The following is a 22,751-nucleotide window of genomic DNA, read 5'->3' on the forward strand; positions in this document are numbered from 1 at the left end:
GATGAAGCCATCGTCACATGGGCATCCTTCCATGTTCCAAAAGAGTTGCTCTTCTCCTCTGACCATGACGAAAATTGGTGGCGAATGCTTCTGCTTTTCCCAGTGGGGATGAGTGGTGGTCCTGCCCCAGGTGCTGGCCAGATACAGAGTGGAGCTGCCCTCTGTAAGGACTGATCCCTGCCACCTTCTTATAGCCACTGTGGTGACTTGAAATGAATTAGCTCTTGCTGACATGATGTGGTTCTGGGTTGCTCAAAGGAAGGACTGTACATAACTTCATGGGCACTGGTGTCATTCAGAACAATTTCTGACCTGTTGCATTTTTGGTTTGTTAATGTTGGGTTTGGTTTTATGTCTGGAGTACGAAGAGAGCTGGTGCTGGTTGCTTATGGTCACAAGAGAAGGCAGTGTCCCTCTTTGAAAGTTATTCAAGAGATATCTTGCTGTGTAATTAAGCTTAGTGTCTTTGGACCTTGCCTTAGTCAATAAACTTGTCTCCTCCTGAGGTGTATAACCTCATTGAGCCAAACCTGGAGCTCTTTGCAAAGTTCTTATTCAAGCAGTAGTTCCATGGCCTTTCTGTGAACATTTTGCCTGAGTGAAATTGTGTTAAAACAGTGTAATGACTCCAGGAAGGATGAAAGTGACAGTAGGCAGGCACAGGGATTCACAAAGCTCAAGAAAGCAAAAGGGCTTTGCGCCGTGCTGCAGCTGTGACTAAGCTGTATGGAAATGTGAAGACAGAATCGTTAATGTGGTGGAGCCAGGGAACGGAAAGCTGTGAGCAGATTTTTAGAGGGTCAGAGACGAGGTCAGAGAGTCAGTCATGAGAGATGACTTCCAGCAGAAGTTAGTGCAGGGATAGAAAAAGGTAATAAATATTTTGTAAGATTGAAAAGATTGAAAACAATGGGAGTGATGCTACATCACGCTCAATTATCCTGTGCCTCACCTTAGAAGCTTCAACTTGAATGATTATGGGCACTGTATTATCTTTGTGTTCCTAGAATTGATCCCAATGGATCCGGGAAATAGCATGCTAGGAGGATATAATGGAGAAAGTTTGCATTGCTTCCTGTGCATGTTGCCATGTTGCCAGTTTAAATACAAACGCCAGCAGTTAATCAATATTCACAGACTGTTGTTTTAAATTTCAAGTTGTTATTCTTCTCATGGTGTTCTGCTTTCTCTATATCCACTGTAGGACTCTTGAGTTCAAATGTGTAGAATTGACCTTTGTTTCCCTGTCATAAAGTGACTGTGTTTGCAACAAAGATATTGGCATTTTAAGAGGAATCCTTGGGAACAGATCTTGCTGCACAAAAAAAAAAAAAAAAAAAAAAAAAAAAAAAAAGATGGTGGATGGTGTACAGTGGTCAGAAAACCTGACTGAAATTTGGCTGTAGTGACTTTTCTGGTAAAACTTGATGGATTACCACAAACCCAAGTCTGAGGCTTTGGATTTCGTTTCCATCACTGCCATTGAACATGCTGTTCCCCACATATAAAGTCAGTATCATGACACTTTCCCATCATTGTACAGTACTGCAGGGGTCAGTGGAAGGAAGGTCCAAACTAAATCTGGGTACTTAGTTTATTAAGTATTGTTTTATTAAGAATTGTTTTATAGCTGGCTTATCGTAAGATAGAAAGTGTGGGGAGGTTTTCCAGCTGTTTTCAGACACCTCCTGAGTGGACTCTCCCCTTTCTGACAGCTGAGGCCACATCACCCTTTCTGTCATACCGTTTGTCCCCTGAAATAAGACAGATAGCCACAAGCTGCTCAACTTCTTTAGTGTGTGGCATTAATTCACCATCTGTCCGGCATCTTGCAGCTGCTAGAGATGTGTAATTTCCCTGCAGGGTAGAATATACTTGCTGCAGCTGTGGATCCTAGGGGATTAGTGATGCTAATATGGGGCCACTAGCTGGAGAGGATATTCACATCTCAGGCAGGTCTTTTGGTTTGTTATCAGAAATGCACATTCTTTGAAGTGACTTTTCTGATAGCTTGTCTTCATTTATATTGTTCTAAGTTACAGTCCCTTGAAGTTTTTCAAGCAGCTCTTTATCATTGTGGAAATATATCTCCAATTGAGAAGAGCAGATGGGCAACTCACTTCAGACTCGATAGGGAATTAGTTTTGCGAGCCTGTCTTATAAGCAAGCCAGATTTAGGGTCTGGAGTTTGCCATTGGTTTTGAAACAATATTATACATTTTCCCTGCCTAGGAGCAGTGAAGCTAGCACAGTAGTTTCTATATGTGTGCAGTTATGGTACAGTGAGTGCATCAGATCTGTGCATCAGATACATTTCCCTCTAACTGAGAGTGTCCAGCATGTTCTCTCTTGGGTCAGCCAAATCACAAACCATTTTTAAATATAGATCCTGACACTATCTCTTCTGTCTCATATTGCATATATTTATGCACATAGAGATATTTGCATATATCTGTGAAAAAATGCATCACAATTTTGCATAGAAAAGCAACACAATAAACTAAAATTAACCTGTAAAAATTAGCAGGAGGCTGTCCGTAAAAGTACTAACAGTCTATCTGTAGACAATGAGCTAATGCGTCTTCTTCCAGTTTATAGGATTCTTCCTGTTTATAGTATTCACTTAAAGTGATGCTTAAACGATATCATGTGTGGAAGTACTTGAGGAAGGAAAGTGCAGGTTTGGGAGAGGTTTGCCAGATTGGTAGCTCCGTCCATGCAGTCTCACTAAATGCATGATGGCACTGCAGGGTGGCTGCAGCTGTGCAGGTGTCAGAGCATCTGTACATTGCGCCTGGGCAGAGGGGCAGCATGCTCATAGCCAGAAGGGGAAGGTTGTGAATGTGGTAGTGTAGGATGGCGGCATTGGGAACAGGATATGCACTTGTGCAGAGTGATCTTAGCAGCTCAATTCTTTCTGCAGTATTCCAGAGATCCCCCCATCCCTCCACCTTAAAGACCACCCACTCATCTAACAGCACCTGCCTACCTTCACCCTCCCTACACAAACAGCTGCCCCAGGGCAGCAGCAGCTTGCTCCCACTTTTTCCCTACTTAGGTAGGCATCTCTCCCCCCAGCAGCTGCAGTTCACCCCCTCCTTCTTCTCCCTCCCCACCCCCTCCCCCACCCCAGAGCAGCCACCTCCTCCCATCTGCTCCTTGGAGCCAGCCAGCATGGCCCCTAGGCCTGCGAGCCGGCACTGGAGGAGGTGTTTGGCTGCTCAGACAGCCATTCTTTGTGCTGCCCAGGAAAAAAGCAGCCAGCTGAATGGAGGCACTGGAGTTGACTTGCCGTCTGCCAATTGGGCCATGCTGTTTAGCACATTCCAGCTATGAATAGTGTAAATTGATATACCAGCAGTACAGATGTGGTTTGCTCACTGGCACTATGCTTTCCAACATTCCTGGTACATGCCGCATGCACATTGCTCTTTTATTTTTTTCTTTGATTAAAAAATGCTGCACAAGGGATAGCTGGTTTCTGTTGCGTAGAGATATCATCAATCCTCTGCATTGGCCAAAGAACAGAGGTTACGGCACAACTTTCATACAGTCTGAAATGCACAGTAAAACATGCTTGGTAAAGGCATCCACTACTGTACTGACTGTGCATATGTGCAAGCATGTATGTATTTTTGCTGTGCTCCTGAAATACCATGTACTTTCACACTATAGGAAGCAAAGTACGAAAAATGGACTCATGATGTCACAGACTCACTGAACAGGCTGAGTTAGGAGGACATGTCTGTAGATCATTTTGCCCACCCCCTCTGTTCAAATCATGGCCACCTACAGACGGTTACCGAAGGACACATCCAATCAGATTTTGAATATAACTAAGAATGGAGACTCCACAACCTCTGGGGGAATCTTGTTCCATCCCTTGACCATTCTTAAAGGTAATAAATAAATAATTATTTAAATTAATTCCTGTGTATTTCAGCTTGTGCCCATTGGACACAAGTATTGGTTTTGAATATATTTGTTCAGGCATAAACTGTTAAATCTGGGATTGGGATAAAGTCTGGTCCTATCTAGATTCCTCAGAGTTTGGACAGCAAAAGGGACTCAATTCTGAACATCATGACTCAATACGAAGGTCTCTCTGATGCTTTTAGTCTGACCCTGTCCTCTATGCAGGAAATAATCAAGTGACTGACATCACAAATCTGGTTAATGTCACAGTTACCATTAGAGCTTTGTTAAATCACTGTCTCATTCACAATTAAGCCCTGTTAAATCACTATTTTCATCTATAAATATAATGCTGCTTCTCTCTTACAAGTGAAGTGCATAATTTGTTTTGCAACATCAGTTCTTTCTTGTTTATGAATATCAGGTACAGCAAAGCTGTAACAGGACCAGCAGAGCTGTAAACAATTTAAAAACTCTCAGTAGCAGGAGTTTTAAAGCTTACCTGTGAAATAAGTTGAACTTTCTTGAGCTATAGGTAAATTAGATTTATTGCAATCACTTTTTTGTGTCTTGAATGAATGTTCACATCACCATTCCCTGCAAATCATGGTCCAGGAGATTTATACAGTGGCATGTTCTGCTGTTGCAGATGGCATGAACTGCATGGACACTCTTCTGATCCACTAAGTGTTATCATATAATTCTATGCTGTGGCACCTGCAATAGCACACTATAGTTACTCCTTGCCAAAAGGAGTGGACATTGTGTGGAATCAGTGGGACCTTGAATGCATTGCATGGAAGCACCATTCTTTCTGAAAAGAGTTTTTAAAAATGTGCCAAAATTAAGGATGTTATAAAAATCATATTTTAATTCCCTCATGTTGCAAGGAGGTTAGGTTGAGTCAGCTGACATTTGCATGTATCTGCCACATTGATCTCATTCTGACCTGTTAGCTGTACAAGTATGGGCATATGTCTTCCTGAAATCTCGCTTTGGGAAGAGACATCAGTACAGAAATGTCTGAAATTTCACATCTGATGTTGCTTTTACCAGGTTTAGTTGCATATTCTTTCCTAGAACTGCGTTCTTTCCCAAGGACAAGTCAGTGTTTGGCTCTTAGCTCTAACAGAAAATGCCAGTGGTAATATAATCAGTTCCTTACTGTCAGTGTGTCAATTCTCAGTTGGCTAGAGCAGCAATAGATTAAAAACTTAAGTGGGTGGAAAAACAGCTTTAATTAATTAAGATGGTTCATAATTATTTCTAATGTTACTGTTCTCTGGGGACATAGATAGTCACCCATTAATATGCTTCATTCGTTTATTTTTATATTTTTTTTTTTAAAGAGTAATTTCTCCAAAAGGGAAATATATATATATATATAATAAATATATATATTTATTAAAAGTTAACCAGTAACAGCCTATTTAGATTTTTCCATCTATTTCTTTTATTACAAGTGGGAGTTGTTAGCAAGGTTCATAAATGATGGGTTACACTAAATGACATAACTCTGCCCTTTTCTGCATCTGCTTCAACCCATGGACATCAGTTGATTTCCCTTGGTGTAACTGGGAACAATATTTGCCCCAGGATATGTACAGGTAAGGATTTTTTTATTTTATTTTATTTTATTTTATTTTATTTTATTTTATTTTATTTTATTTTATTTTATTTTATTGATAAGTAGCTGTGTGAGGTTTACTGTACAACACTAAACATTTGTGTTATTCAATATCATCCCTTTCCCCAAGAGCATTTTTATGACTATCCAAGCTTTTGATGACAATCTTTTTACATGATTGAATTCACTTTCTGCCTCTAGAGGCTACAAATACTAAAAAATCTGATATCTCTTAGAAAATTAAGCTTCAGCATTCATTTTTAGTATCTCTTTCTAGATCTCTGACACTCCCTCTGGTGAGTACTTGCCAGGAATGCTTTTTGTGGGTATTTATAGCACTATTTCTTTTGTAAACTAAATCTTTTTTGAAAGACTTTGACTTTTGGTCTCATTTTTATTCCATATCTCTTTGTGGGTAGTATAAGACCTCTGACATGCAGTAATCCACTGGAATGAGAGAAGGTTCCGTTTACTGTAGGTTTATACAAGTTTGAGGGTTTTATGCTAGTTTGGGATATAATTCAAAGTCCTTTTTTGAGTGTCATTATTGTTCGGTTCTTCCAGATCTTTTATAATGTATTCTGGTTACTCTTGGCTTCAGAATATATTGATCATATATATCTATCCTGACTAAGCAAAAAAATATGGGTGAAAATGAAGATTAAGTGCATGAAATATTGACAAAGTGTCAGAGGCGATGTTTCTTTAAGCTTTGTATATACATCATAAATCTCAAAACAGGAGTTAAAAGAACTGACTGATTGCTCATCTATCTATATATAACCCCTTGCATCAAGAGCCAGAACATTGGGTTGCTTGGTGTAAGTCAACCAAGGCTAGCCACTAAGAAAGTTAAAAGCTGGTGTGCGTTTTGTTGTCCTTTTGTTGATCTTACTTATGTTGTGATTTTTTTATTTATTTTTATTTTATTTTTTCATCCTGATTATTTATTTATTGTTTTTATTGTATGTTTTGCCCTTGACCTCAACACGAGGATATCTAGGCCAAAAAAAAATGTTTTCTATGGTAACGTGGTAAATAACACTACTCAATAACTTTAATAACCTAAGAGCTGAAGGAAGTGAGGTGTTTTTTTCCTTTGTTCGGTTGATTCATGCTGTTTTTCAACCCTCTTTCTCTATTTCATTATCCTCCCTTCTTCATTTCTGAACTTGTGATAGTTGAAATAAATATGCAAAGAAGCTCTCATTGCAAATGCTGCTGACATTGCAGCTATCCTAGAAATACCTGTGGTACCTTTCAAGCAGCTACGATATTCAGCACGCTGTGCTATGCAGTGTGTTATGATAGCTACCCTGCTATCAATACCGAGATAGCTAATTTAAAGATAGCTCAAATATGTTCTCTTGAGCTCTAGCAACTGGAGTGTTGACTGTGAATAAGCACTCTGATTACACGGTGAATAAGTATTCTATATAATATATGGGATATACCCAACAAGATAATGGAAAAATAGAAAAGGAAGACTGGTTTTCTCCGTTTGTAGGTATTCAGTTTGACTGCAGGAAATGAAAAAGGTGAGGAAAATTATGGGAGGGAAAAGGCAGGACATCATCATGATAAGGATCACAGTGTTTGTTTCTTCTTGTGATAAAGTAGCATTAAAATTCTGAGCAGCACGGCAGTGTGCTCACGGTTGATGCATTCCAGGAGCAAGCAAATGTAATTCAACAGTGCGTACATTTGTTAGCAGATCTTGCAGTTGGGAAGGAAGGGGAGAGTCCACATTAAAGCTGCTAGCATTTGAACACTGACTTCAGATTCCAGAATAGCATATTGTCTTGCAGTTATTTCTTTTAGAGTTGATCCAATGAACTTTCCTCCACTTTTGCAGTCCCACATCTGCTTTGTTAGACAGCTGTAACTGGTTTAGAGTCATTGTCATAAAAAAGAAACCTTTTTTCTTTCAAAGCAATCCGTAGCTTGGCAGGGAATAAAATGGCCACTTCAGCACTAGTGACAGAAAAATCTGCCTTTAATTGACAGAAATAGCTTTCTCTAGACTCTTGTTTAGTCACAATATCTGGGAATATGTATGCCCTGAAATACCCTGGGGGTTAGCATGTAGCATACAAATACAGTTTACTTTTATAGTTGCTGTGTACTTTCTGTATACTTTTTTTTTCCTTGCTGTGTTTCTCTCTGAATTCTCCTTCCTCTTCTGCTGTAAAACTTCATTCAGATTCATGCGTTGCTGTGCTGCAGTACTGTGTTGCAATATCTCTGTCTCTCCTTTATCTTTTGCAATAAAGCACCTACCTTTTGTGTTATGTTGTTGTTGTTGTTATTGTTGTTATTGTTTGTTCATTTGTGTTTTTTTTTTGTTTTTTTTTTTTTTTTTTTTTAGTTTCTATGCTGGTATTTTTTCCAGGAATGTTGGCTCCTATTATGAACCAAAGAAATTTCAGAGGCTCAGATCTGACCTGAAAAATTTTATGTCTACTGAGATAACTGGGGAGAAAAATGTAATTTGATGAGCTAGAACATAAAAACACAGCACAAACTCTGTATGCTCCCTTCTTACTCACAAAGCAATGCAGAAAACAGGAAAAACACATTTCACCATTTTTTGTTATGCATAGTGAAATATTTTTCAAATCTCTACGTCATTCTGCAGACTCAGCCTTTAATAAGGGACAGTGTGGAGTTGCCTCTGGGCAGTGAAGATGGTAGGTTACTGCATCTTCCTCTGCAACCATTCTGTCTCCTGTTTTCTGCAAGTTCACATCAAACCATTGAACAGAGAATTTACAAGCCATAAAACTGCATTATTCAGTTATGAAGTAACAGCCTCATCACCATGACTTCAGCAAGTGCTCATAAAAGCCAGAGTCAGATTTATAAGCAGAGGAATTGCCAGCTATGTCTAATATGTGGCTTGTAGTGACAGACTTGCCAGTTTACATCAACCAATAAAGTAAAATTCTGGTTAGATATATTGCAAATGACCTTTCTTTACAAAGATTAGATGGATTAAAAACAGTCAAGCACTTCATGCAGAGCATTTGGCTTATGGAGAAAGTATTGTCTGCTTGGATGTGGTATTCCTCATTGCAAGTGAACTTTTAGATTCTTTGTTGTTTTCCTGAGAGCCATTGTGATGTAGAAAGCTGTTATTCTTTTGTGTCACAGCAAAACCGAGAATGGTCACTATCCCATAGGTATTTTATCATTAAAAATAAACATTTTTTCCTGCAATAAAATTGCATGTTTCTTGAGTCAGGTGATTATAAATATTGGACTCAACTTTTAGTCAGGGTTTCTAAGGAGAACTAATGTTCAAGAAGGGAAAAAAAAAAAAAAAAAAAAAAAAAAATTTTTGGGGGCCAAAAAACTTTTTTTTTTTTTTAAGGTGAAAAAGGCAAGTCAGTTCAAAAAAAAAAAAAAATCGTGGGAAAATAGTCCATCTCAGAGAATTTTTTACTGTTTGAGTGTGACTAGTGTTAAGACGATATGTTGATGAGGGGCTGAGCACATGCAGAGTGGAGTGCAGTTACCAGGCTACCTGTAGTGGCAGTTTTCATTTTCCCAGCCTTACTGTTCATTTCTGCTCCTCTTTATCACCCTGCAGTTTTTCCCATGCAACTGGTGGCACAGTGGTGAGAGGAGAACCAATAACATGACTGAGTCTGGGGGAAAAAGAAAATAGGAATTCCAAAAAGGAGGGGCCTTAGGCACTAATTCAACTTCAGCTTGAGATACTAATTTGTAAATACTGCTTCAGCTCAACACCTAAGTGGTATGTTTGAACTTAGGGTAAAGTGGAAGACAAAAGGATTTATGTTGGTCGGCCTGGGGAAGGGCTTGTGGTACGTTGCATTGCTTTTCTCTTAATTGCTCTCCTTAGTTTTTGGAACACGGAGTCCACCTTTTCCTTTTTCTGTTCCTTCAGGAGCTCACCAGTTCTGCATGACCTTTCAAAACTTATTGCCAGTGGCTCAGAAAGTTCATTTATTCCCTTCACACTTGAGGCTGCATTTCATAGTATGTATTAGTGGCCTGCAAAATATTAACGAAGAAACTAAGCCATTCTTTTCCTTATAGGAATATGAAAAAGGGTGAAAGTCGCTGATATTCCATATATCATATACAAATATACATAGATGTAGAGTAATCACTCTGATTATTTTGAATATTTTAAGAATTGCTGTGAGGCAAAAAATGGTTAGTGGAGTCTGGAGCCCGTTATTATGAATGAACTGTAACAAAGATGTTGCGAGGTCCTTCACACTACTTCAGTATAGCTGTTACCTATTAACCATGCAATGACCCTCTAGTATTGCAGAAGCTTTTTAAAGGCATTTAAAGATTATTAAAAGATTAGTCATTTAAAGATCATTTAGAAGGCATTTAAAGTCATCTGTGAGACCCATGACTGCCGATGTGGACATTTCAGTGTTTTACAGGTTAGTCCTGTATTGTTTCAATAATCATGAAAATACTGTGCCTGTAATGTAAAACATTGACACTCCATGTTAATATTAGTGTAATTCGAGTCATTGTACTCGGTTACTTAAAATCCTGTAGCTCATAGAAGAGTAGGACATTGTCTCTTTTTTTTTGCTCACTTGGTAACCTAGTGACATGAGCCAGCAGTAGTCTAAACAGAGACCATACCTACTTCTGTTTGCTGTGATTGCCCATCTTTTCTTTCTCTGCTACTTGCAATTATTTGTCACAATATTAAGAAAACATAAATATATCTGTTTTCATTTTCTAAGAATATTGCTCAAAGTCTGATTCCAGACCATTGTGAAAATCATATAATCTGGAGCATAAAATTATAGCCAACAAGGTTACAAATGAGAATATTTCCAAGAAAAACACTCAATACTTAATGAATTTAGCAAAGTTAATAGTTCCTGACATTAGTATTTGGCTGAAGGTCACAATGAAACAATTCTGGTTTGAGAGATGCTTTCTGTTTTGTTGAATGCCTGGTGTGGTGCAGGCATGTTGATTCTGCCAGCACATTTGTGTGCTTCTAAGAATTTATTTCCATAGAGCATTGCAGTGCGGAAGTGATGCTGAATTATGTTTCAAAATTGAGATGTGGAACATAAAAAGGGGAATGGAAGTAATTCTTCGTAAAGCAGCATCAGAAGCATAAGCCATGAGACAGGGCAGTGCTCTGTACTTCTCAGAAGCATATGGAAGTAGTCTGAGTATTTGTTTTGCACTTCTCTTCATGGATGCAGGGAAAACCTAACACAAACAGTCTCTTCTCCTAACTACTTCTACCCTTCCTTTCCACAAATGACTTTTGAATGGTGATCTCATAAAGATTCTTGAAGACATAAAATAATGATATAAAAAAGAAAGAAAAAAACAACTCTGTGAAAACATTTTAAGAAACATTTTAAGACAGAAGTCAGTGACCTGCATTAAAAAATAAATAAATAAATAAATAAAAAGAAAAAAAAAAAATCATATTGAGTCAGAAACATTCTTACTAATTTTTGTTTAAGAAAGGATGACAAAATTGTTTGTAACCCTATTATTTTTTGGTATTATCAGTTGGTGGTTGCAAATTAGTACTCTGGGCTTTATGATTATTAGTCATCAATTAAGATTCGTTAGGATTGTACCCTTCCATAGATATCATAGCACTCTGGCGAAGGGCAGAATAAATACATAAGGAGGTCGTTGTTGCAGAGTGGGCCTGTGGCAGGCACAGGGTCTGCATTTACTATGGTGGAAGCAAAAGGTTGTTGCATTTTGTACAAATTGCTAAATGCAGATGGGCATGGGCCCTGCTTGTTTTGAGTACAATGAAGGATAATGACACATGCTATTAAAAATTGAAATTGTTAAATGCTGATAGACTTTCAAGTTTGCTGGAGCAGACTGTTGTGGGCTTGGGTGCATCCTGTCCTTTGAAGTGCTTGTGAGCTTACTGCAGGGAAAGCTGCAGGGACCACCCGCAGACCTCTGTAACACTCTTCCCAAGAAAATCAGCTCAGTCATTGCAACTGGGAGCTCAAATTCCTGTTTCCCCCATCCAAAATTCCAGTTTAAACACATAATTCATTAAATTCAAGCAATTGGTTATTTCTTTCTTTCTTTCTTTCTTTCTTTTTTTTTTTTTTTTTAAATGCTTGCTGCATTTATTTTTGTTAGCCTCTTAAAGCATTTATCAAATCCAAAAGATGGTATAAGTTTTCTATTGATTTTATCATAGCTTCCATTTCAAATAAGACAATTCTTACTTACTTCTTTTTGTTAAAATTGCTTGGAAGTCATTTTTATGCTGGCACATCAGAAAATGAGACCAGTTATACTTCAGAACAACACATCAAAGATTTTATTTATTTATTTATTTATTTATTTATTTATTTTTCCAGAGGAATGTTTCATCAAGTGCTTGCAGTGAAGTTCTTTCTTCAACACTTGTGGTGATATATAGTGCTTTAAAAAGGCAAAATGTTGTCTTCTTAAACGATTGACCTTCTAAGGAAAAGGCATCAGTGACTGAAGAGTTTTGAATATATAGAATAAGTTGAAACTTAAATAGATCAGTTAGTAATGCAGATTTTTCCTCTTATGGTATATAGATCTATATACTTGCAAGAAGCAAAATGTGCAGGTAGTTTTTAGTTAAATATATCTTCTTTGAAACTGTTGTGTGGTCACCTTCTCTGTGTGTGTGCATTTGTGTGCATGTGTGTGAATGCATGCACATTTTAATCATAGAAATCTGAATGTCATAATGTGGTAAGCATTTCATTTTGGTCTTTTTAAAAACAGCTCATCAACTAATATATTTTGAGATATTATTTTTTCAGGTGTAATGGGTATTTTTACACAAGATTAAACTCAAGTCTTATGTGTTTATGGGCAGAGAGCAGCATGAGAGGGAGCAAGGACATTTGAGGGGTAAGCACGGTGTTGGATGAGATAAGGGTTTTATTGCTAGTCTTTCAGGATCTGGCTGTATTATGAGAGACACAGTGGCATAGCACAGTTATGCACATTCCCAGAGGAGTGCTGATAAACCTCGTAACACGCCAATGTAGAGGGGGTACATGGTAGAGGTGGTTTAGAAACATTTATAGTGTTTTTAAATAACTTTGTAGGATTATTAATCATATCCATATGCCTCTAAAGCTAGACTCAGTTCTTCACTGTGTCCTGGAGCTTATCCTTGTAATTCTGTGTATGGATTGAGAGATCCCATGCTGACCACGGTGCTCCTGGGGAGGAGCAGGAGGCAGCCATCTCCCAGCACAGCCCAGTTCCTGCAGGGGTGCTGCCCTCCTTCAGGGCCTGCTGGCACTACAAGAATCCTGTGGTGGGACAGGTCTGGGGAGGAAGGGTTGCCTCAGCTCAGCTCCACTCAGTCCCACTAAGCATAACATCTCCTGTGAAGACTTCATTCATTTCCTTCTCTCTCTCTCTCTCTCTCTCTCTCTTATTTGTGACTCTGCTACACTTTGACAGCTTGGGATCAGTTTTTGAGTGTTGGATATCTACCCTAAACCCCTAAACTATATTGTTTTAATTATTTTATTTGGAGAAATGGTGAGGAAAATTTGGGGTATTTCTGAAAATAAAACTGTTGAAGAATATGGGTTTTCTTTGCTTGTTTGTTTTTTTTTTGTTTGTTTGTTTGTCTGTCTGTTTTTGTTTGTTAGTTTTTTGTTTGTTTGTTTGTTTTGTTTTGTTTTGTTTTTTGTTTTTTTTTTGATCATGATAACTGTGGTGACTTTGCTTGACTAGATATAACTCCTCCATACTTTGCTGGAGACCTGAAATTTGTCAGGGGATGGTTGGTACTAGGGATGCGAGGCTGTACACTTGTCTGAGTGAAAAGCTGTGTCTTTGTAGCAGCGCAGATCATGTCCTAGTTAAGGCTGAAGAGGGTTTTCTCTGTAGTTGCACCAAACCAGGTGTGTTTCCATGGACCAGACTGAGGAGCCTTGGGCATGTACTTCTCTTGACACTCTTGAGTAGGGGATCACTGATCGGTGCAAGGGAGGTATCACAGGCACCAGTGTGCACCAGCAGGATGGAGCTGCTCCAGAGAGGGCCCTGCCCTCTGCTCCTCTATCTCAAAGCAGTGGGTGATGTGCAGCCACATGCTGGGTATCTCATCTCCAGACAGACGCAGGGGCTGAGACATGCAACCAGCCATTGCTGGCCACTGCAGTGTGTAGGCTCTAAGTTTCACTCCTCACAAATTCCTGACTCCTCAACTATATTACTGGAGCAGAAATGTGGTCTTCAAAACTCAGAATACCCAAACTGGCAGCGTGTAGCTGGAAATCAAACTCCTGCCATTAAGCCCAGCAGCAGTGGTCACTCACGGTGGGTTTCCTCTTTTTGCATGTGCCCAGTTTGAGTCTGCCTCTGATCTGTGTAAGTGCTTGCTGACTTTATCTGCAGCTGCTAGCTGTGCTTTGAGTGTATAAAATACTGCTACTACAGAAACAAAATGCTGGATCGCTGCTTTGTGCCTGGACCCTGTCCATTCTGCATGCTGAACAGTGTGGGGAGATACAGCATGTGGCCACATAATTTTTGGCACTCGGGAAGAAAGGGAGCAGGAGTGAGGTTTGATGGGCATCTCCACTCTGATGCTTTGTAGGTCTTCAGTGCTCCACTTAGCAGCTCATGCTGTTCTTTCCACAGAGTATGTGTGTGTATCTGTAAGGTGGATAGATATATACATACCTAATTATGTCTACAGGTTTCTGTGCATCAGGTGAGATGTGCTGTGATCTTTGTGGAGATGGGGGAGCCGTGGCTGTGTGTGCTTCGTGTCACCTGGAGCTGACATTGTGCTGGTGCTCACGGGAAGGAGCACAGCTCTTCTTTCCCCACCTCACCCCATAGCTGCCTCCCACCAGCACCTGCTCCGGGCAGGGTAAGAGCATTGCACTCACAGGGCTGGTAGTCACCTCCCAAGATATATCTTGACATGTCCTACACCGCCCAGAACACAAATGGACATTTGAGGGCAAGGTAACTGATACACATCCCTGGAGAGATGTTAGATGAAGTAGGCACTTTGTCTCATGAAATTGAAATGTATGCAGATGGCATTTCTTCTTACATAAAGGGTGGTCACATGGAGCAGGGACTGGCAGTCACATTTATCCTTATTAAAAAGCAGACAAAGAGCCAAGGCTTGTTGTGGTCCCACAGCAGCACCAAATGGTGGCAGGGGAAAGGAAAATCAAGTCTTACTCTTTTTAACCTTTTTATTCGTCTTAAGCTGTGTTTGGCAGAGGACAGCTAGGGTAAGGAACAAAGGATACAGAAATACGTGCAAAATCCAAGCTTGTGCTAAGAGCTCAGAACAGGCAGTCAGACCTTCTGGTTTTTGAAAAAGAGGCAGAAACTACACATTCTTAGCAAATCTGCTAAAGTTGTCAGTTCTGTCAGGTCTTGCAGTCTGTAACAGCCAGTGTCAAGTCTATTGGAGGCACAGGAGTACTGTGTCTCTGATTTTGAGTTAGGCTAGGGCAAAAAATGTAGTCTTGTCCAGAAGAAAAAGAATAGTTAATCTTTTTTTTTTTTTTTTTTTTTTTTACTTGTACAGTTAGGAGGGACCAAAGTATTCCCAGGCTAATTTAGCTCTCCACCTCTCACTAAAACTTAATACAAACCATTCACTTATTCACTTCAAGTCATGTATGAGAAACCATCCTTATTCCAGAATGGGTAGCATGTTGGCCACAGGAAGCTGATCTATTTCTCCTTAAATCTGACTTGCACTTGTTATAGAGGTGATGCTAAATTACATAAGCTAGTTAAAACTTTTGGCAGCAATCCACAAGATCCTTAGAGCCCTCTCAATGACAGCAAGTGCTGTCCCCATCTAGACCGAGGTACCTGGCTGTGATGACGGGCACTTCACGTAGGAAGGTGCTGCAGGTCTTTGGACCTTCCCAAGACCTCAGTGGAACAGAGCAGATGGTCCCTGGGGTCCCTGAGAGGAGCTGGAGAAACCAGCATCCCTGTTCCCTCACCTGCTTCCTCCTGCTCAAACATTACTGCATTACTGTACCAAACAATGGGCATCCAAAAGGGAGACAATTCAGCTGGTCCAGCCAGGAGATAAGCATCGTCATTAATTATAAATCCACTGAATGTAAATAGAGCCTATGTGACAGATTTTTGCAAGATGCCTTACTTTCAAACAGTTAAAATGAAAGACATGACCCTGTTCAGCATGTTCATATCCCAGACCTGAATTTGTCTAGGTTACATTCTCCAAAGAAGACCCAGTCTTGTCCTCCACCACACGTATGGTCAGGGATTGTCTTTGTCCTGAGTGCTGTATGAAAAAGTAGGTGTAGTTACCCCAAGCAGCTGGAATTCAACGCAAGCAATGGCAGTCTCAAACAAGTTAGAGTAATGAGCAGATGGACTGACCTGGCCATTGTAAAGTTTTCATAGGTATTACATGCAGGAGTGTAAGAAAGTATAAACAAGATGAAAATATAGACAGGCAGTATTTTGTTTTCTTTGGTCTAAAGCTGCACAGTGAGTGCAGTGAGTCTCACATTTGTTTGGCAGGTCAACGTGATCTGCAGCAGAGACTACGGTTGGACCTGTGTTGTGCTTTGTTGTTTTTGCTGGGTGCCTCACGCTCTCTGCTGGTAGTGCTCCTTCTTCTTCATGTGCTTGCGCCTGCCCACAGAGGCTTACATGCATAATTATCAGTACATTACCTGCTTGCTGGAGCAGCAACAGATGCTGAAATACTTTTGCTTGGTCTCTTGCACAAATTACTGGTGTTACCATTGACATAAGTGACATCGAGGCAGCCAGATGGATCTGAGATGTCTCCCATCCCCTTCTAGAGAAAGGTGGAATCCTGACTGTGTGTAGCCCCTTGATCATTAAATAGGCCAAATGTGTCCATATTCAGGGTTTATGTCAACTCTGCAACTCAGTCTTGAATAAGGGAAAGCACACAAACAGGGAATTTCAGACTCTTGTCCCTGAAAACCAGGAGCATGACCTTTTAAAATAAATCATTGCCATATGTTTGGTTTTAAGGCACCTCAAAAGGACTTACATGAGTGATAAAATGTAAAGACCTTTTTATTAGAGTTCTACCTTTGGAACAAAACAAGGCTTCTGCAAAGGTGTTATCTCCCTTTAAAGTCAGAAAACTGAATCCCCTTCCTTGGGGAATTTCTTGCCTTGGAAGAAAAACTTTTTATTGTGTTTACATCTGAATATTTTTTAAAGGTGCTATTGTTTGCCAACTATAGTATAGCAGAGCTCCAGGACTTGAAGCCAACACACTCTTCAGTTCCACTATTGAGTCTTGTTTGTTTTGTGTGTTTGTGCGGACATAGATGTGTAGGACTTTATACTTGCATCAAGACAGCTTTGTCAGATTAGTGTCCTGACCTGGGCTCTGGACTTCAGGGCCCAGAGCAAACCAAGTGATTTCTGAGTGAAATAGTGCCATCGTCCCTTTGTCCATCACAAGCAGAGCTACAAGAGTTCCTTAACACAGGATACGTACTGCAATTACAATACAGCCCATTACTTTATTTTTTGACAACTGAATGTGCACAACCTTATCTCTGCTAAGACAGATAAATCTGGAAAGCAAAGGAGCAAATTTTGCATATATTATTCATGCTTGTTAGAAAACAAGGTGAATGTGGTGAAACTTGGGTCCTTCCAGGCACTTAGGTTCATAAGTAACTTCAGAGATGTCAGTGGAGTCATCAAGAGCAGCAGAGAGACTTCAAATCCCTTTTGGAAATGACAGGAAGTCTCTTCACCTCAGTCTCAATCTGAGGATAGATTAAGTCCTACAGATAGCTGCTTCCCAAGCTAAAAAATATTGTTTATTGAATATGAACTTAAAGAGACTTCTACTTAAAATAAAAATATTTTTTTAATGTGTTTTTCCTGACTAAGTGTGATCTGAACATCTTCAGAATCTCAAGGACCAAGAACGGTTTTCTGTGTCTTACATTATGAAGCTAAGGTACTGCTGCAAATGAAAAATTCTGCATGTTTTTTTTGAAATCTTCTTTTAAAAGATTAGAAAAAACTATCTCCCTTATAATTAAACTGCATGTCCCTGTAAAACAATTAAAAATGGTTTTGCTTGTTTTTTTGTTTTGTTTTGTTTTGTTTTGTTTTTCTGAGAAAAATACAAACCAGAACAAAGTAACTGTCTCCTATAAAAGTCACAGACATCCTTATTGCATGTCTGCTGCTACTACTTCTGTTTTAAAACATTCATTGGATTGCACAAACCTTTACAATTCTGCCACCAAACTGGGAAATAGACTATTATTTCTAATCTTCATTTCTTTACCTAATATTGGAATTGCCTTGTTATGTTATGTTGATCCTTCAATTTCTCTAAGTGTAGGTACCCTTTGAAGGGCACATTAAAACTACTGATGGCAGCAAGATTAGATAATATTGTGTCAGTGACTGTTTCTTCTACACATATCAACCTTTCCATCAACTGAATGAACACTGACACACATGAGCTTTTCCAATGCTTAGGATACCAAGTAGAATAAATTGATATAATTGCTCATCTGTTTTTCTGCTTTTTGGCCGTGAATGTACTTTCAAAGCAGAGTGTAGGAAACATGGTTGGGACCCATAATGAATGGTGGCAGCTAATGGCTATGGTATCTGTCAAACACGTATGCTATCACCCTGGATAAAGTTGAAGGAAAGATGTTGACCATTTTGCTAAGTAATTTCTGGGAAAAGATGGAGTTAGAAATTAATGCAGCTGGGAACTCCTTTCTCTGCACTCATTTTCAATTCAGTATTTTGTTGATATAAAGAGATTTCCAGTTTAAATATAATATATGGTTCGTGAGATCTGGTTACGTCCTATTCAGGCAACAAGAGCTACTACAAGACGCTACAAGAGCCTCCCCTGCCAATCCTTCTCAAAGTGCTGCTTTACCACAGCATTTGGAGAATTAAATTAATGCCTGAATCCAGTGGAGAAATCATGCCATCACTTTTTGATAGCATTTTAATTAGTTTTGCTCATTATCCCTGAAGGCATCTAGAAGAAATCTGATTCATGAACATATACTCCATATTGCTGCTAAATTCAAGCTGGGAGAAATTCCCGTGTTTACTTATTATTTCCCTATAAGAAACCAAAGTGCCAGATCTCTTTCACGTATATTGATATCTGCTAACACAAATATATTCACACACCCATGCGTATACACATTTTATCAGTTGTGTCCTGATCTTCACATTTAAAGTCTAAAAAAGCCGATTTGGGCATTATCTATTTCCCATGTCTCCCCGAACCCTCTTTTTAAGATACTCAGTCTGAAACCATGAAACCAAAAGTGGCGCTGGCCTTGGAAAATGGTCAGCATGAGCTCTTGCCCTGTCAGAAAGTCGGGTGCTTGCTGTTCTTACCAGGTTATTCTCCCTGTTCTGCCACTGTGTTACTGCATGATCTTGAACATGCCTCCTAGACACTGCAGTACTAAAACTTCAGGTTCTGTTTGCTAGTTTCACAGAATCACAGAATCACAGAATAGTCTAGGTTGGAAGAGACCTCCAAGATCACCAAGTCCAACCTCTGACCTAACACTAACAAGTCCTCCACTAAACCATATCCCTAAGCTCTACATCTAAATGTCTTTTAAAGACCTCCAGGGATGGTGACTCAACCACTTCCCTGGGCAGCCTATTCCAGTGACTAACAACCCTTTCGGTAAAGAAGTTCTTCCTAATATCCAACCTAAACCACCCCTGGCACAACTTTAGCCCATTCCCCCTCATCCTGTCACCAGGCACATGGGAGAATAGACCAACCCCCACCTTGCTACAGCCTCCCTTGAGGTACCTGTAGAGAGCGATAAGGTCACCCCTGAGCCTCCTTTTCTCCAGGCTAAACAGTCCCAGCTCCCTCAGCCGCTCCTCGTAAGACTTGTTCTCCAGACCCTTCACCAGCTTCGTTGCCCTTCTCTGGACTCGCTCAAGCACCTCCATGTCCTTCTTGTCCTTCTTGTTTGCGTGCCACTGCCAAATACTGTGGGGTACGGTTTATAGAATCCTAGAATCCTATAATCATTTAGGTTGGAAGGACCTCCAAGATCATAAAGACCAACAATTAACCTAGCACTGCCAAGTCTACCACTAAACTATGTCCCTAAGCACCACATCTACACATCTTTTGAATCCCTCCAGGGATGGTGACTCAACCACTTCCCTGGGCAGCCTGCTCCAATGCTGCACAACATTTCAGTGAAGAAATTTTTCCCAGTATCCAAACTAAACCTTTCCTGGCACAACTTGAGACCATTTCCTCTTGTCCTGTCGCTTGTTGATTGGGAGAAGAGTCACCTGCTCCCTGTTGACTGGGAGAAGAGTCAACCCTGCTACAACCTCCTTTGAGGTACTTGTAGAGAGTGATGAGGTCTCCCCTGAGCGTCCTTTTCTCTAGGCTAAAAAAAAAAAAAAAAAAAAAATCATCTCCCTCAGCCGCTCCTCATAAGATTTGTTCTCCACAACCTTCAACAGCTTTGTTGCCCTTCTTTGGACATGCTCCAACATCTCAATGCCCTTCTTGTAGTGAGAGGCCCAAAACTGAACTCAGTACTCGAGATGCGGCCTCACCAGAGCTGAGTACAAAGGGATAATCACTTCCCATGTCCCACTGACCAGTCTATTTCTGATACAAACCAGGAAGCTCTTGGTCCTCTTGGCTACATGAGCATGTTGCTGGCTCACATTTGGCCTGGCTGTTGACCAATATCCCCAGGTCCCTTTCCTCTGGAAAGCTTTCCAGCCACTCTTCTCCCAGCCTGTAGCATTGCATTGGGTTGTTGTGCCCCAACAACAGTTTCAGGATCTGGCTGAACCTCATACAATTGACCTTGGACCATTGGTCCAGCCTAACCAGAAAAAAGGTTGTAAGGGGAAAGGCAGAGGTAACAGAATATCTCAGTATATAGTAGCTTAGAAGTTGAGCAAGCAAGACAGTTGGAAAGCAATCTTCATTCGTTCTGCTGTTCACAGAACTGCTGTTTCTAACCTAACTTGTTTTGGCTTCGGGTTATAGCTGCTTTCCTGCCGCAAGATATAATGGATGTTCATGATGCTCCCTTCTGGTTTTATCATCTGTGAACTGTTTGTCCGACAATAACAGATTTGTTGATTCTTGGATACATATCAAGATCTCTTACTTTTCTCCATTTTTTTGCCACTTTTTTTGATGACACTGTGAGTATGACCAGTTGATGATCATTCATTTAAACAGGGATTTGTATTTGCTTTGATTATGTTATTGACTGGGTAGTTAAATGCTTTCCGTTATCTCAAAAATGCTTTGAAATTTCTTCATTAATGTTTTGAAAAGAGGGGATCCCAACTTTTACTTCTTTTTCTCAAGCCATTTTATCCTTCTTCAGCCATAGTCTTTTCAAATGAGGATAGTCCTGAATCCTCCCAAGACCCTTCTGGGTGTTACTGTCATGTGCATTCGCACCTTTAAGAACAAACAAGAGAAATGAACAGTAGAATAGAATAGTTCAGCTGAAAGGGATTTCAAAGGACGTCATCAAGTCCAACTGGCTGACCACTTCATCAGGGCTAACCAAAAGTTAAAGCATAATAATGAGGGCATTGTCCAAATGCCTCTTGAACACTGACTGCATATGGCATCAACCACCTCTCTATGAACCCTGTTCCAGTGTCTGACCACCCTCACAGTAAAGAAATTTTTCCTCATGCCCAGTCTGAAGCTTCCCTGGAGCAGCTCCATGCTATTCCCTTGTGTTCTACCATTGGTCCCAGGGAGAAGAGACGGGAACCTTCCTTGGCTCTTCCTTCCTCAGGGAGCTGCAGGGAACAGTGAGTCTGCCTCGCAGCCTCCTCTTCTCCATACTGGTCAACCCAAGGGTCTTCAACCTCTCCACATAACAACTGTGTTATGTTTCACAGTGTTATTCAACAGCTATTGCATCAGTGATGCATATAAAACATGCAACTTTGGGTAAGCAACTTTGTTACAAGTTGTAAGTTATAAGGCCAGCTATGGCCTAAGTTTCTTTTTGCTCCTAGATGGTTTGTTACAGAAATTCTTTATCTTTGGGAAATTGTTTATTGTAGTATTCCATACAGCTGATTGATTGTTACCAAAAAAAAAAAAAAAAAAAAAATCATTTTCAAGTACATTTTTTACCCTTTCATTCTTGAAGTTTAGTAGTATGCAAAGGCTTTGCTGAAGCAAGCCCTGTAGGAAAAAGTGCATTCAGTTTTTTGATCTTGGGATCTTGGTCCCCAAGTCAATTATGAGTCTCTTTTTCTAACACAGTTACAATGTCCAGATGTGAAAGGTTGTTAATGATATTGCAGTAGAACATGATTGTTATCAGACAAATGCTTTAAATAATTTAAATGCAATCACAGATACAAATACACATCAACAGCAAATATTTTCATGTTTTGGTGCATGGAGTTAAGACAAAAATAATATTGCCCGTGGTTTCTCCTGTGCAGAAGCATACAAGTTCTGCATAAAACATCACATCCTGAAGAGTAGCAAGTAATTCTTCTGTGATTCTATGGAATGCTTACAAAACATCAATAATTTTTGATATTACTTCTGTTATTTTTGTCTGTATTTTAGAAAAAAAAAAAAAGGCTTTGGACTTTTTTTTAAGGAAAAGCAATTTCAGAGATTAATACATATTTTTAGCAACCACTTTCTAGTAGTAAACCCTCCAGAATAATGAAAAATAAGGTAAAGTATAAATGATTGATGGTTAATGCTGGGGGGGGGGGGGGGGGGGCAGGGTTGTTACTTTATGGGTTTGATGAAAAGGCTTATTACAACCACATACAACTTTATAAATAACAATTGAGTCTTTATAGTCAAGTTAAGATGTCACTTTGGAAAAAAAATAAAAGCTTTAGCATTTCCCCCCTCCCTTTTTCCAGCTATTTTTGTGCTCATTTTGACATAAGTACAGCCACATTCTTCAACCAATTTCTTTCAAAGGAATCAAAGTAAAAAGTTAATTCTATACTTGGTAACTCCACTTCTGGAATATTCATTTTTTCAACATTTAAGCTGCTACCTCTAAATGGACACAGATTATTGAACAATAGTAAGGTAATACAGAGAAATCTTCAGTCTCTCAGGGTATTTAAAATAACAGCTTTCTTTTGCCTTTAAAGATAAATAGTTTTGGTGAGAATTGTTCAA

The 22,751-nt window shown here is 39.6% G+C and overlaps 1 protein-coding gene across 5 annotated transcripts in view; it reads left to right on the plus strand.

Moving 5' to 3' along the window:
* The window catches only part of PDGFD (platelet derived growth factor D), a 149,313-nt gene that overhangs the window by 44,342 nt on the left and 82,220 nt on the right, over positions 1 to 22,751 (plus strand). The gene's annotated exons all lie outside the window — the stretch shown is intronic.

Source organism: Oxyura jamaicensis, chromosome 1 (assembly GCF_011077185.1).
Source record: "Oxyura jamaicensis isolate SHBP4307 breed ruddy duck chromosome 1, BPBGC_Ojam_1.0, whole genome shotgun sequence".
Taxonomy (NCBI): domain Eukaryota; kingdom Metazoa; phylum Chordata; class Aves; order Anseriformes; family Anatidae; genus Oxyura; species Oxyura jamaicensis.